Source organism: Carettochelys insculpta, chromosome 2, assembly GCF_033958435.1.
Source record: "Carettochelys insculpta isolate YL-2023 chromosome 2, ASM3395843v1, whole genome shotgun sequence".
Classification (NCBI taxonomy): domain Eukaryota; kingdom Metazoa; phylum Chordata; order Testudines; family Carettochelyidae; genus Carettochelys; species Carettochelys insculpta.
The window spans coordinates 177,623,245-177,639,562 of record NC_134138.1 but is presented as its reverse complement, the minus strand read 5'-3'; the positions used below and the strand labels follow the sequence as shown (position 1 = coordinate 177,639,562).

The window sequence follows — 16,318 nt, the reverse complement described above, 5'->3', positions numbered from 1 at the left end:
CATTTAGCCCAGTATCCTATCTTCCAGTGGTAGCCAGTGTCATGTGCATCAGAAGGAATGAATAGAACCAGTAATTATCAAGTGATCCATCCGCTGTTACCCATTCTCAGCTTCTGACAAACAAGAGGTTAGGGACACCATTCCTGCCCATCATCATCATTAATAATTTAATGACCATGAATTTAACTAGCTCTTTTTTGAACCCTGCTAATGTCATAGCCTTTACAACATTCTCTGGCAAGGAGTTCCACAGGTTGGCTGTGCATTGTGTAAAGGACTTCCTTTTTTGTTTGTTTGTTCGTTTGTTTTAAACCTGCTACCTATAAATTTCATTTGAGGTCCCCTGGTTCTTGTGTTATGGGAACAAAGAAATAACTTTTCCTTATTTACTTTCTCAACGCCAGTCATGATTGTATACACCTTTATCTATCGCCCTTAATTGTCTCCTTTCTAAGTGGAAAATTCCCATTCTTGCTAATCTCCCTTTATAAGGCAGCTGTTTCATACCCCTGACCATTTTTGTTGCCCTTTTCTGAACTTTTTCCAATGCCAAGATATCTTTTTTTGAGATGAGGCAACTACATCTGCACACAATGTTTAAGATGTGAGCATACTATGGATTTGTATAGAGGCAATAAGATTCTCTGTCTTATATTCTGTCACTTTTTTCATGATTCCTAACACTCCGTTTGCTTTTTTGACTGCTGCTGACATTGATTTTTTTTCAGAGAACTATCCACAATGAATCCAAGACTTCTCTGGTTTAATCCCATTTATTTACAAGAAATGTACAGAGCATGGTTTCCCTGAACAAAGCAGGAATCAAACAGCTGGAGACTATTTCTTTGATGAAAGCTTCAACTCTCTTTCAGCCAACAATCAGCCCAAAATCCCTCACTTCAGGGGTGTTTTCTGCACTGTTCAATAAAGTCAGGCAACTGGTTCCTAGGTCTGAGCATGTGGGTTAGCAGTCTCACAGTTCCTGTGCTACCTCATTACTGTGCCTGCACTGATTCTGCACTTACCCAGATGTGGTTAGGGGCACAGCCAATGGCTCTGTATGCTGAGATGCTCAAGGATTCTATTCCAATCAAATCTGAGTGGCAGCATGTGTTTAGAACTAATCTCATACATAGACAAGAATTATCCCTACAGTCTCTCTATGAGCCAAAACTGAAGTAATTTTAACCAAGCTGGTCTTTTAAAGATCATAAAATATCAGAAAATAGTCACTGTCACATTCCAGGGGAAAAGTATCATTTTTCCAAAACTTGTCACATCATTTCCTGTTTGTTTCAAGGATGGGGCAATCCCGGATGGAATGAAAACCAACCCAAAGCTGCAGTCAAAACTAGATCTAAACAAAATATTTTCTTTTTGACTTTAGACACAATATAAAATAGAAATGCCATAAAAGAAGTTACGCAGCGCTTTTTGAAATGGGGCTTCATTCTTGGTTCGTCCATAGGCATTACCATAACAAAAGCAAAAGTAATAGTTAATGTTATTACCATGGTACTTCTGACCTGACCAAAACCATGAAGTATTTTAAATAACATTTTATTTTTATACAGCTCTTTGAATGTCAAATTATTTTTAAAAATTAGAAAGTGATTTTTTTGTTGTTTTGTGTTTGTGTTATAGATGAGGGAAATGAAGAATACAGAGTTTAAATTCAATTCAAGGGCCTCTGAGATTAGCTGCCTCAACTTTGATATGTCCAGGTTAACATCCAAGGCTTAATTTTCAGAGCTATTGTTGATCCCATTTAATTCAGTTGAAATTTTGCATGTTCAAAGCCTCAGAAAAATCAACTTTTGAGTAAACAAAGGTTGCGCCCAACATCAAAAGCAACTGGAAGTGCAGGCCAAAGTGATTTCTTCAAGGTTCATAGTGAGTTACTGACAAAGTTGGGAATATGACCCAGAATTTCAGACTCTCAGTTCCCTGCTGTGAAAACTGAATTTGTGCTAAGGAAATATCCAGCATTTTTTATAGATCAATCTAGTTCCAGTTGGCTGAAAGTTTTGTAACTTTCACCATTTTTCCCCTGTTCGTGCTGAAATCTGGCTTAAAGACATCTCCTCTTTTCAAGGATATTTCAATGTTCATAATCTCAGAATGTCTGTTCATGCAACTAACCATGTGGCATCAAAAGAAAACAGTTAGGCTATGTCTACACTAAAGCAATCAGTTGCACAAAACTTCCGTTGACAAATTGTGGCCTGACAGCAAAGCAGATCATAAAAGTGATCCACTCTGTTGACAGAGAGAGGCCAGACTGCCCAGCTGCTTTTTTGGCAGAAGGGCCAATGAGAAGCATAGCAGACAGGGCAGTCTGGTGACCTGAAAGCCCAGTCTGTTGACAGAGGGCCTCCTTGGAGTGTCCACAAGACTTTTTTGGTGACAGATTCTGTTGAAAAAGGAGTTCTGCCTCATGGGGAAGACTGTCAACAGAAGTGCCACATTCTGTTGATTTACTGTCGACAGAATGCATTTAGTGTGGATGCTCTGCAAGTTTTCTCAACAAAACTCTAAGTGTAAATGTAGGGTAACAAACACACAACACAGATAACTTTGGAAATGCCCAATGAACACAAAAACGTAAAAATCCTGAAGCAATGAAGAAAATAAGGTCTCTAAAACTGTTGAGTGTCAGTCCATTGAGTTTTATGTTATAAATATAACCTGCAGTATACCTTGTTAATCCAGGAAAATACTGGAACATCTTCTAAATGTTGCCAAATTCCCCAGGTTTTCAAATAAACTGGCTTCTACTTTTGTCTCTAATGACACCTTATGGAGTCTTCTACTATATGCTCCTTTTCCGTGAAACAGGACAGGCTTGTCACTAGATATTGGAAGAAAATATAAAAATTGCACATACCAATGAAATGAGGTTTTGACAGCCCTGCCTGGAACTGGGTTTACATCTGTGTGAGGAAATTTGCTGCGTTCCTCTGCTGTTCCAGTCCTTGTCCTCATTTGGTCAGAGACCAACAGTCATGCAGCTTTATCACACCTCTTTGTTATATGTGCAAATAGGATTTAGGATGGGACAACCAAGCTCTTTTTCCCTTGTAAGCTAAGCCAGAATTTGAGTTAGTTCTGTAGTGATAACATGATTAATAGTGTACCAGGCCGTTATTTAAGGCTAAATTCTGCTATACTGATGCTGAAAATAACATTCTAATCACGTAGTGCCCTCCCACCACCCTCCAATTTCACACTACACAGAACCTTTCTCTTTGAGTACTCCCACTGAAACACTGAGGACACAGATTAAGCAGCAATACAGCACAGCTTGGCAGAACCTCATCCACATAGCTTTTAAATTATGATAAACTTCTTTATGGTATGTCTGATAGATGTGGTCAGGTTTCCCCAAGCAGCAACTCACCAGATTGCTGTGAGGGGACCCAGACACTAGATTCAGGGTGTTTTAAGCCTCCTGAGCATGAACACAGCCTGGGTCCTGTTCCTCTCTATAATGGGAGAGACTCACAACACTGGTGCCTTCTGCCAACCATCGTGGGAATTATCTCTGAAGTCCAACAGTATGCCTTCCTCTACTGTGGTCTCACCCACAGTCATGGCCATGCCACCGCTGACACCCACGTTGCTCCCTGGTTTGTAGCATCGTCTTCAGGGTACCGCTGTAGTTGGTTCTTTTCCCCACTTCTTGGGAACCAGCAGTTCTTAGTTCATCCATTTGCCTTGGAAGCAAATTGCAGTTTCCAGTCTGGCCACTCTGCTAAGCGGCAAACTGCAGTCAAGTTACTGGCTATGCCCTTAGATGGCAAGTGGAACAAAGGGACTGGGAGAAGACGAAGACCTACCCACTACTCTGGGTCCCAGCCTCGGGACTCTCTAGGCAGTAGCCGCTCACTGCATCCCCGCCAACCCTTAGCCCTCCATTTCCCTGGGTCACTTCCTCATAGACCCATCACCTTCTCTGCCTTAGTATCAGTGCCCCAACCTAGCAAGTATCAGGTTTGAGCTCTCTCTTGTTCCTGTAACCCTGCTCAGCACTGCTCTAGACAGACAATCTTTCTCATTTTGCCTCCAGGGACAGACCACCCTTTGTTTTCCTGAGCAGGTCTTTTTATATGGCCCTCACTAGCTATGATCGGCTGCTCCAGCAAATCCTCTTCTCATTGGCTGGCCCCATTAGCCCTCCTCTCATTGGCTGGGGTCTTATACAGCCTCCCCAAGGGCTGTATTAACTCTTCTCCACCAGCATGGGGCAGACACCCCATCACATTATTTTAGGGTCTCAAGGCATTCTTTCAGGAAGCAGATTTTCTGTCTGTCACCCCTTTCCAAGAGCATGCAGCACAGCTCTCTGGCTTCCCTTTGACCTTAAAAGTATGTCCACCCAAATGTGCAAACCTTCTGGTTTACCTCTTGAAAGGATCATATGGCAAGTGTAGCATGTAACACAGACACGACATACAGAAATCTAACACATTTAATCACAGGAAAAATGCACAAGCACAAATAAACCCTCTGAACTCATTTCCCTGCCTTAGTTACCTGAAGACTCCAGAGCACTCTTTGGGCTCGGGTAAGAGGCCTTTTCAGGTTCCAGGATCCTTCCCCTGCAGCTGCTTAACTTCTTTGCCTAATCTTGAAGCTTCTCTACCTAGATCAGCTTGTTTCTTTTGTCCTTGGTCTGACCATCCTCTTCCCTACTTTTGGCCAAACTTCCTGTGTATGTCCTTTTCCGTGTGACTCCAAATCCCTGCCTCTTCTTCTTGTTTGGGAATTTTCCATCCTTCCAGTGCCAATCTTCTGCAGAGAGAAGGTGGAAAGAATGATTTTCCCCTAGGATGCATTTACTCATTGGGTCTCCCCATATAGGACCTATTCAGCTGCTGATAGTTCTTTCACCATGACCTCTCTACTGTGTTTAAGCCGTGGTGATTACACAGATCTAGAGGCATTCCATGATATATCCATTTTGTAATAATGTCATAATATCAATAAATATTCAACAAACAGAGCCCCCAAATCATTACAATCTGTTTTTCAACATCTGCTATGGGTCCTACCCACCTATGCACGCCAGGATTTTCAGCTTGGCTATACCTGGAGAATGGCAACAAAAGGAATGACACGAAAAGTCTAAGCAAATAAAATGCCATTGACATAGAAGGTCAGCAAAGATTGGTTTATAACTAGCAAATGCTTCTCAGAGTAAGTATAGCCCATGTACAGTGAGGGATGTATTTATTGAGGAAATTCATGCTTAGAATTATTGATAGCTGACTGGTAAGAAATTGCATTGTCTCCAGTCTGATCAGTGGCAGTTCACAAGCTGATTGACATTTCAGGTGTCTGAATATTACCGTCCTCTTACAAGGACAAAGATGTCAGAATGCAGTTTGCCATCTATTTTTATTTTGTTGTTGGTTTTGTGGAACTCTAATCAGCTCCATTTGTTCTTTCACTGATCTGAGAAATTGTTACAAGGAGCAGCCAAAATGAGTCTGCAATCCTATGGATTGCTTTCTGACCTTATTCAGTCCTTAGTTTCAGAATATTTTCTTTACAGTGTGTAACAAGGTGATCCTGGGGAACACCATGGTGAGCATCCATTCAAGGTGAATTTCTTAGGGACAGGTCTACTTACAGTGAAAGACTGGGGCTATCAGGCACACCAAACCAGTCACAAAGAGCACTTCTGTTCACCACACTGGCTAACAAAAAGTCATAAAAGTGATTCCTTCAGACACTTTAGTTCTCTTCTGTCACCAGCAGGGCCACTCCCTGAACAGATGAAAGTTTATAAAAACTAATCTGATCACATAAAAAGGTTCTTCCAATCTGAAATGACAAGCCGCATTCCCAGGTCAATTCATAATTTAGCATCTTGCTTTACTTGAAAAGTATGCTGTTGCCAACCCTTTAAAATGTGAAGGAAGGAAGGAAGGAAATACATACAACTATTGCAAAGTTTTTGGTCCTGTCTTGTAGCAGTGATGGAATAAACTGCTGGCTTAAGTCAGGTCTTTGGAGTACATCTGCAGTTTGGATTGGTTTAGAGCTTCAGCTTCTGGTGAAGATCCTCCAGAGGATGATAAGCAGAATTGTAGACAAAATGCAGGAGTCCCCAGGGCCCTATATATCTTCCCTCATGCGGATGGAATCTCATTGTTCTTGCCGTGGAAAAGTACAGCTACAAGATGGAGTTTGTCACATGAGCAAGTCACTGTCAATGCATAACTCAGTTCTATACATTTAGAAGCCTCTGCTCCCATTCTAGTCTGAATGTTCACAGGAAAGCTCATGAGATGAGCATTGGTACCTCCCAAGGCACATTGTCCGTCAAGTAATTCTATTCAGCCTGAATAATCCCTTCACAATAGGCTGGTCAGACTGCCTACTGGTGTCTCTCAGAAGCAAACATCTGAAATACAAGTACATAGCCAATACACATAGCTTCAAATACAAAATTATACACGCATACAAATAGCACAGTCATAACTAACAAATCATAACTTTTCTAACAATAGCTCCCTGGCACACTTTATACAAGATTTGTTGCAGACATAGAAGAGTGGTTGCAACAATGATCTCTATGGGTATATCACAATCCAATATCACATTGTGGTCCTTTCTGACTATTGGACTTGTTTGAACTCAATTTTTTCATCAAAAACCGGCGTGTCTTTAAAACAATTGAGGGAAAGTCCTCAAATCAGTGTAGAGCAGAGGAATGTGTGTAGTGCTCTGGAGGTCTCCAAGGAGGCAAATGAAGGAAGAAATTTTTTCCCTCAGGTGTCGAAGTGGGAGGGACCTAGGAGAGGGGAGTGAAAGTTGCTCAACACTATGATGAGTTCCCATTCAGGAGAATCCTATGGCCCAAGTTACACTGGAAGTCAGATAAGAACAAAACAATGGTATCTTCTGACTTCATAACCCATTTAAAAGCATTGGAAATACTGAGCAGCTGCTACCTTAGCTCACCTGCCTCCATGCATGCTAGGAGTATAAATTCAGTCCTGTTCTTTTCTGTGCATAGTTGCCTAACATGAATGCATAGGGATGGGATTGAAGGACACAATGGTTGCATGACAATGTTATACCTGGCATCACAAGACATTTATCTGCCAGATGGACTAAAGATTCATATGTCCGTTCCTGCTTCAACTACCATTCCACAAGACATGTCAATGCTGATGATGGGTTCTGCTCAATAATGATCTAAAGCAGAGTGGACCAATGCATGATCATTTTCATTATCTGAATCAGCTACCACCTCCTGAAGACTGATTTTTTTTTTGTTGGTGGTTCAGGTTCTGTAGTTTTCATATTGGAGTGTTCTTCTTTTAAAACTTCTGAAAGCACGCCCTCTATCCCATCCCTCTCAGATTTTGGACAGCACTTCAGATTCTTAAATCTTAGGTCGATTGCTGCAGCTATTTCTAGAACTCTCACATTGGTACTTCCTTTGCATTTTGTCAAATTTCCTGTGGTAATGCTCTTAAAAGTTATCATCTGCAGTGGCTATAGCATGAAATATATGGAAGACTTTTCTTTATTGGAAAAATGTTGTTTGATTTTTAATCCAAAAAATCAGCTTCCCTTCCCTACTCATGTTATTCAAACAGATATTTCAGTGAGAATACAAGCCAAAGCAGTGGGGAAAAGTTTTCTAGTCTACTATCAGACTATAACAAATTTCTAATAAGGAGCAAAGATTTATTTATCTGTATAGAGAAAACAAATATGTAAGGGATAACTTCAAAAAATCCTGACAGTTGTGGGACAGTAAGTATGATAAACTTTCAGCTTCTCTGTCAGCCAATTACAATAGGACTAACCTAGGGCTAACATCCACTGAATCATTTTTTTTCCTGGAGATGCATTGAGCAACTATAATACACTTTTTACCTACTGTGAATGAGGAGCCATATGGCTATGTCTACACTAGAGAATTTTGTCAACAAACCTGGCTTTTTGTTGACAAAACCTGCAAAGCATCCACATTCCCAAGGCGCGCTGTCAACAGTAAATCAACAGAATGCAGCACTTCAGTGGCCAGCTGTCTGCTACTGCCCCATAAGATTCTGTTGACAGAAAGCCAGTCTGGACATTCTGGAAGCGGCAGGGGGAGGCCCTGTCAACATATAGGGCCTCTGGGACACTGGGCAGCCCCATCTGCTGGCTTCCGATTGGGTATAATATACGTACCTCTGGCAGCTAAATCCCCCTCTGTCACCAGTCCCTTATCCCTGAGCTTTTTCAGGGATAAGGGACTGGTGACAGAGTTGGGGTTAGCTAGCAGAGGCACATCCACAGAGCATGCTTACTGCCGGCACCACCCTCTGCCGAGAGTGAAATCTCGAGCAGCTGTGCTAATTAGCTGCGGAAATTTCCAGAAACCTACTTAGCACAGCTCTGCCAGCAGCAGGGCTGAAGACTGAGGCCATGTAGGCATGGCCATCCCGTCTTCCATTGACATGCCCCCTCCCCTCTATGTATAGTGAAGTAGAACAACAGCTCTGAATTGTTTTGGTTCATTTATGCAAAATCGAATTCCAGTTATAGAACCCTTTTCTTACAGACTAAAATAACTTCATCACAAGCCTGATGCAAAGGCCCCTGAATCAATGAGCATCTTTTACTCCAGATTCCAAGGAGTTGTAGTCAGGCTGCACAAAAGGCACTGTTGCATTCTATTTTTCCAACTGCCTTCTTGGCCTTGAGCTCTGCTGTATTTAATCAAAGAAGAGGATAGGCATTTAATGAGTTAGGATTGCTAATTAGAATAAATAATTGCAATATTTCTCCATTTAACTCCACCATCAGAATGCTCAAAAATGTTTAGTGATGACCACCCAAGAACACACCTTGGAAAGCGTTTTAGAAAAAGCCTTGCATCCCCACTTCTTATCTGCACAAAGTAAACACGAAGTGGGACTGAGAGCAGAATAAATCGTAAGTGCAATGAGCAGATAAATGAAAATCCTTACACACATCTGCACATATCTCAGTGCAATAGCTGTTTCATATGAAGAAAACCATCGAGACTGTCACACTTCCTGTCCTCTGGCCAGCAGATGTTGCAACATCTAAAGCAAGTCTACAGTACAGCACTACTTTGTAGCACATCTGGTGAAGATGAGTTATGCTGAAGGAAGAGCACTCTTCCATCATCATGATTACTCCATCTCTGCAAGAGGAGAAAGCTATGTCAGTAGGGCTACATCTACATGAGACGTTTTTTCTGACAAAACTTGGCTTTTGTCGGAAAAACCCACAGAGCATCTACACGCAAAACGTGCTTTGTCAACAGTCTGTTGGCAAAACTCAGCACATCTGCCAGCAGCTTTATACCTCTCCACATTCAGGTATAATGCCTTTCTCAACAATGTTCTGTCAGCAGAACAGCCACGCAGACACTCCGGGCCCCTTTTGTCAACAGACAGGGCTTCCAGTTCACCCGGCAGCTCTGTTTGCAGAACTTCTGGTCAGCAGTTCTGTTGAGAGAGGGATGGGCAGTCTGGCTGCTCTCTGTCGGCAGAGTGGCTCGCTATTTCAATCTGCTTTTATGTGTAAATGTAATATGTCTGGACATCCCTTCTGTCAATCACTTCTGTTGACAGATGCTTCTCATGTAGACATAGCCTAGGAGAGCATCTCCCACCAACACAGCACCAACGAGGGAACTGCTTTAGGTCAACGGAACTGACATTGCTTATGGGAGTGTTGTTTGCATACCCTTGAGTGACATATGTTACATTGACTTAAGTGGTAGCGTAGACCAGCCCTACAGTCTTAGTGCCCATAGTCTGGCAAAAGTTGTAATTTCTCCTGTAATATAAGCCAGTCGTAGCACACCTCCTATAAGTAGTCTGTTCTCTGTCCTGATGGGTAGAGTTAAGAAACATAAAAAAGAAAATGACAGATGAGGAAAGAGGCTTTGCTAGGTCACTTAAAAATCTGTGTGCAAGCCACGGGGCTCTGAGGTGTCTTTGGTGTATGTCCTTGGCTGGAAACATCACCATGAGATGTCATGCTCTATTAATCAAAATCCAGTCAAGTAAAACCAGGGGGCTAGATATCTGATAATTGGCAGGCAGTGGGAAGGAATAATAATATTTGTGTACCTTTGTCCGGGAAAAAGCTTGCAGCCTCTATGCTGGGCACAGCTTTCAGCTAGACGCCTGCATTTCAGACCAGTTTTCTGAAACGAAGAGAACCATCAATTTTTGTTGAATTTTTTCATGTGTCCTTCTGTGGTGCAGATAGCATAACGTCCATCATCACACTGTAGTCGCATGACCATTGTAAAGACCTGCCCCAACTGAAATGAGTCCTATTTTGGCATTGCATTCTGTGGGGCTAAGATCTCACCCCTAATCCACAATTATACCCATTACCAGAAATAAGCATCTTAACAACATAGCTTTTGATGCTTATCAGCAGAAAACATGGACTTTATTAAGACACGGAAAGCATAGAAGTAACCAGAATTCTTCTGGCGAGGGGAAGGAGATCACAGCCACAGTCTAGAATTCATTTGGAAGTATATCAGATAACAAGTGTCAGACAGTGATGCCTTTCTTAGTGGCAGTGCAACAGAGATAGCCTGAAGGTGCATGCAGCTAAGAAGTACTTATATTAAAATGGCACTTTTTTTACTCAACAGATACGTTTCTTGTACGCATTCAAAGTCTCATCTGCTTTTCTGAGTGGTTACAATATGTTTTTTTTAAACTCCTTTTAACAGCATGGAGCCAGCTCAGCTCTTGCAGAAGGATCTGGGTTCTATAGTTTTTTTATGCATCACTCTCAGGTCCATAAAATAGCACAATAGTTTTTATCAAACTTTTCAAAATCTTTGGTCTGATTGCAACTGGACTGTGCCAAGATGAAAATAATCAGATAAGAGTGAGGGTGGGACACTGGAACAATTTTTAGTTTCAAAATATATTTGTTAGTTCTAGATAGATCTTTGTTTTGCATGAAGGTTTAAATCCATTTTTCTCTTCTCCCCTTTTTAAATGTAAGAATGCATTTGCGGAATGTAGATGGTTTATATTGAGCGTATACTTCTTGCAAGGTAAAATTGTTTCTGTTGTTTCACAAATCCTAGCTGGTGCTTCTCCAGACAGCTAATCCAAACTTCTTTTATTTATGGTTTCAATGTGACTGTCAACAGAGCATGACTGCACTGCATATTGGTTTAGACATGTCTGCTGCTAGCCAAAAAAAATGTGATCTGCTACTGCCATGGTCTCTCTTTTGAAGCTTTTGTCTTGAAAAAGCAGTGTAGACAGTAAACCTTTACCATGTTTTATCCCCGCGGCCTTTTTTCAGATTTCTCATCTAAAATGTTTCAAACGAAAGCAACAGCAGGTATACCTCATAAACAAATATAAGTATTTTATTTTAATTGCTATTTTTCATAAAGAAAAAAATGTGATTCCCTATTTAGTGACAAATACAGAAAAATGTCCATTTAGCCAACAGCATTTTACACTGATTCCTAAATATTTTCCCAATTCAAAGATTTAGATGTCCCTACTTTAAAAAAAACATGTCCTCAGGGTGATTGGTGTTTGGTGTCCTCCAGGTAGATATAGTCTTCACTCATCAGCATTTCAAAACCATGACTCACTACAATTTAGAGGAAATTATCTGCTAATGGCTCATGATATTTTAACAGAAAAATAATAGGCCCACTCTTACAAAGTGCTGAGCACCCTCAGCTATCCTTAGGGGGTGGATATTTAGTTGTGTGTTTAAATCTCATTGACTTCTGCATGTGTTTAAATGCTTTGCTGGACTGGAACCAGGACTCAGGGCTCTCAGCCCCTTGAAGAATCATGTTCCAAATATATAAATTGCTTCAAAGGTCCTGATCGATTCAGAGTAAACTGTATTCCTAGGATTCTTAAAGGCAAAGGCAGATTTTAAACTATGCTATGATAAATGGGCCATTTATAATTACACAGCCAGTGCTTATTTATGTACCCTCCTTGCCTGAAGTTAACTTTCAGAACATTCCATTCATTTGGCTGGTTTGAGACAGTAAGGCAAGATGAGTGTCCTGCATGAAATACCTCAGATATGTCACAGGAACCATGAAAGATTTGTTTATTTATTTATTTCTGCATGTTGGTTCAGCCCATGTAGGTGAGAAGTTGGGCCAGCTGAGAGCTGGTGCTCCCAGCCAAGGAATCTCACTGTGCTAGGCACTGGGCAGAGCTGTAGTTGAAGACTATCCCTGCCCTGCAAGAGCTTGCTTTTTAAACAATAGGACATAACAAGCAGATAAAGCAAACAGACTGGGAGGGGAGAAAACAATGATTTTACAGACATGGTGTATATGCACTTAATAGCTGTAATAAGCCAAGCACTCACAGTGATATGGCTCACCACCTGTCTAACAATATGTTTTTTTTCTAAATGAGAGGAGTCATGAGGATGGATTTCAAGGACAATAAGGTAGCAGTCATATGGGTTTTTGCAGGGAGCTTTAAATTGATACCAGGGTAACTGAGAGCAGATTTTTGCCTTATGCACACACAAGTATCATTTCACCCATCACTGAAAAGCAATCAAACCTGAAAGCACCCTTTCCACATCAGCAGAGCTAGACAATCATGTAACACAGAAGTATCATACAGTTGTTTAATGTTTAAATGAGATGTTATTTTAGGGCAAATCCTGGACACATTTACAACTGAGCTTAATGCTTAATTCTGTGATCAGTCACACTGTCTTCATTGCTACTAACTCACTAACTAGGTATTTGGACAGTAGGGCCCTTAACTATTTATCCAAAAGCGTGTTAAAATTGGGTCTAGTGAGCAAAAGGTATTAGACTAAATTACTTTTCCCATACCTGTTTGGAGAGGATTTAAAATTTGTCTGAAGAAATAACAGCTATAAATCTATCACAGTGGCTCTGCATTATTTACAGTACTGTGAGATCACAGCTTGGGCAATTGCTTTCTGGGACTACAGTGTCACTTATAAATATGATATTTCAGTTCTTGGAAATCTGTTATAAGGTAACAGGAAGAAAAATCTTTTCTAGTGCTGGATTTAGCAAGATACTGGCAAAGGCCACCAATGACATTTCTCATAATGTAACCTCTTTCTTACATTTTCCTTATCTTGCCTTTAGCTAAGGATACATTTCTACCCTCCAATTCCAGGCATGCATCACTGCACATCTATTAAAATCGGCATTTGGTTGCACTACTGTTGTGCTACTTGTATTTGCTTATAACTGTGTAAAGAACATTGAGATATACCCCAAGTTCAGAAGGAGCTATGTAATATGGATTCTATTTAAATGGTATAGTATATTGACAATGTAGCAGTTTATGTGGTACTGTGGTGCAATTATATATTAAGTGTAGAATCATAGTATACCAGAACTGGAAGGGACCTTGAGAGGTCATCAAGTCCACTCCCCTACCCTCACAGCAGGACCAGGTACCATCTAGATCATCCCTGACAGATGTTTGCCTGTAAGTTGTTAGTATATAAAGGGTTAATAACTGACAGGTATTATAATAAATGAGTATCAGCTCATATTGTTCTAAGTTCAACAGGTCAAAAAGGTTGCTGATAACCTTGACTCATAACCATATTTAACACATTTTTCTAATGCCTATAACATACTTATATCTGTTACCCTTCAAAAACTGTTCATATGTGAGCCTGTCGTAGATTTGCCTAGTCAAGAGCTGACTCAGCATCCTGTCATCAAATCCCCACTAATATAGGTTAATTGAGACCTAACTGGAAGATAAATCAACTGAGTAGAGCTACAGCTGAAGAAATAATTAGAGAGAGAAGAAACCCCAGCAGCTAGATACATCTAAATGGAAGTAATTGCAGCCTTGGAGTGGAGTGCCAGAGGGAAACAGGGTGTCTACAGGCTCACTTCTCTTTCCAGAAGCAAGTGGGGGCACTGGCTGGCTTATAAATAGCGCTATAAGTAGAGACTTGAGGGACGACAAAATAAAACAGACCGCTGAAGGAGACTTGAAGTGGTGGCGTCTGTACTTAAGATGTGAAAGGGCTGTCAGGCCATTCTGTGACAGTGTCCTTAATGTAAAGTATGGCCCAGCATTATATTAATAAAACTCTTGGAAAGGAATTACTTTGTCTCAATGTTACCATTGTTAAGTAAGCTTCATATGTAAGTTACTAACCCAGTTATCGATCTATATACTGCATATGGCTATGTTTCTCTAAAACAGGTAGGCAATTGGGTTTTGTTTTAGTTTTGGGCGTTTTTTTCCCATTCCTTTGAGTATCTTCTGAAGTCAATGTTCACTACACTATAACAATATTAGTCTTGGATTATGAGTTTTATATAGTAACTTGGTTGCAGTGAATTATTCTTATTAAACATGATCAAGAATTTTCCATTGACCCACTTTTTTCAATGGAAAATAGGGGGAAAATGTCAATGTTCCCACATTTTTTTTTTAATTTCAAGAAAATTTAAATGAAAGGTTCCATTTCAGGTCAGTTCAACATTAATCTTCTTTGTCTGCCTGAGCCACCTTGATGCCTCCTGAGTGCCTTGTGCCCACATTCTCTTCTATGGGCCAGATTTCCTAACTGCTCTATCTCCCATGACACACTAGCTGTGTCTACACGTGCACGCTACTTCGAAGTAGCGGCACTAACTTCGAAATAGCGCCCGTCACAGCTACACGCGCCGGGCGCTATTTCGAAGTTAACTTCGACGTTAGGCGGCAAGACGTTGAAGTCGCTAACCCCATGAGGGGATAGGAATAGCGCCCTACTTCGACGTTCAACGTCGAAGTAGGGACCGTGTAGTCGTTGCGCGTCCCGCAACTTCGAAATAGCGGGGTCCGCCATGGCGACCATCAGCTGAGGGGTTGAGAGACGGTCTCTCTCCAGCCCCTGCGGGGCTCTATGGTCACTGTGGGCGGCAGCCCTTAGCCCAGGGCTTTTGGCTGCTGCTGCGGCAGCTGGGGATGCATGCTGCAGGCACAGGGTCTGCAACCAGTTGTCAGCTCTGTGTATTTTGTGTTGTTTAGTGCAACTGTGTCTGGGAGGGGCCCTTTAAGGGAGCGGCTTGCTGTTGAGTCCACCCTGTGACCCTGTCTGCAGCTGTTCCTGGCACCCTTATTTCGATGTGTGCTACTTTGGCGTGTAGACGTTCCCTCGCAGCGCCTATTTCGATGTGGTGCCGCGCAACGTCGAAGTTGAACATCGACATTGCCAGCCCTGGAGGACGTGTAGACATTATTCATCGAAATAGCCTATTTCGATGTCGCTACATCGAAATAAGCTATTTCGATGTAGGCTTCACGTGTAGACGTAGCCACTGTGGTACTGGGGCTCCCAAAATGTCCTGCAGCAGTGATGCAACCAATCCAGAAGGGAAGATTGGGGCATGCAACTTCCAAATGGCATCTCTCATGAGGTACCATGAATGTTCAAGTGTATGTAGATTCATGCCAGACTGCCCCACTTTGTAACATTTTTATATTTCCAAATCAAATTTTTGTGGGGTTTTCATTTCCCAAAAAGTTTTGATAATTCAACTTTTCCTTTTGGCTCACAAACAAAAATAAAGGTTGAAATATTTGAATTTCCTGAGTGATGAAAATTTCATTTTTCAGACATCTCCAATTTTTACTATTATTAAAGAGTCTCAAAACCCTGATCATATTAAATAGCAACTTCAGAGTGAGGCTACTCATAAAGTAAGAGTCTGGTCTGCAGAATATGGGTAGCAGAAAAACCTCTCCCATAATAGTTATTTGAGCATTCAGCAACAGTTTTCAAGGATATGACATCATTTCTAATTATAATTCCTTTCATCAAAGTCTCTGGGGGGGTGTATCAGATATTTGATAATGTGAAAAAGTCACGATGTTATCATTATCTTAAGTTATTTTATAATTATTAGCATAAAATTAGTTATTGACATGGTTCACTTGAATGCTTAGTAAGATGAAAAGGTTTTAAAATATTCTTTTCTCCTTTCTCTACTGAGTTTACTTTCTGCTGGGATTCTCTGATCTGTTTAGCATTTCTTATGCTTGATCAACTTTATTTATTCTTTTGTGTTAGGAAGTAAATTATATTAGGATTTTGGCAGCGTGGAAGAGCCTTAATGCTGAATCATTGTATTGTAATGCATTTTAAAACTGTGCAAAGTTATTGATGAAAATGAGACACAGGCAACATTCTCTTTTTAGTATGAATGTTAACAAAGGCCTAGTTTTAATTATTTGATATTAATGCTGATTTGATTTTAACACTTTAATTCTTTGTTTCTCTAAAAGTTATTGATATGATT

At 40.9% G+C, this 16,318-nt stretch overlaps 1 protein-coding gene across 1 annotated transcript in view; it reads left to right on the top strand.

The window, feature by feature from the left end:
- The window catches only part of CNTNAP2 (contactin associated protein 2), a 1,212,102-nt gene that overhangs the window by 1,080,032 nt on the left and 115,752 nt on the right, over positions 1-16,318 (top strand). The window lies entirely within an intron of this gene.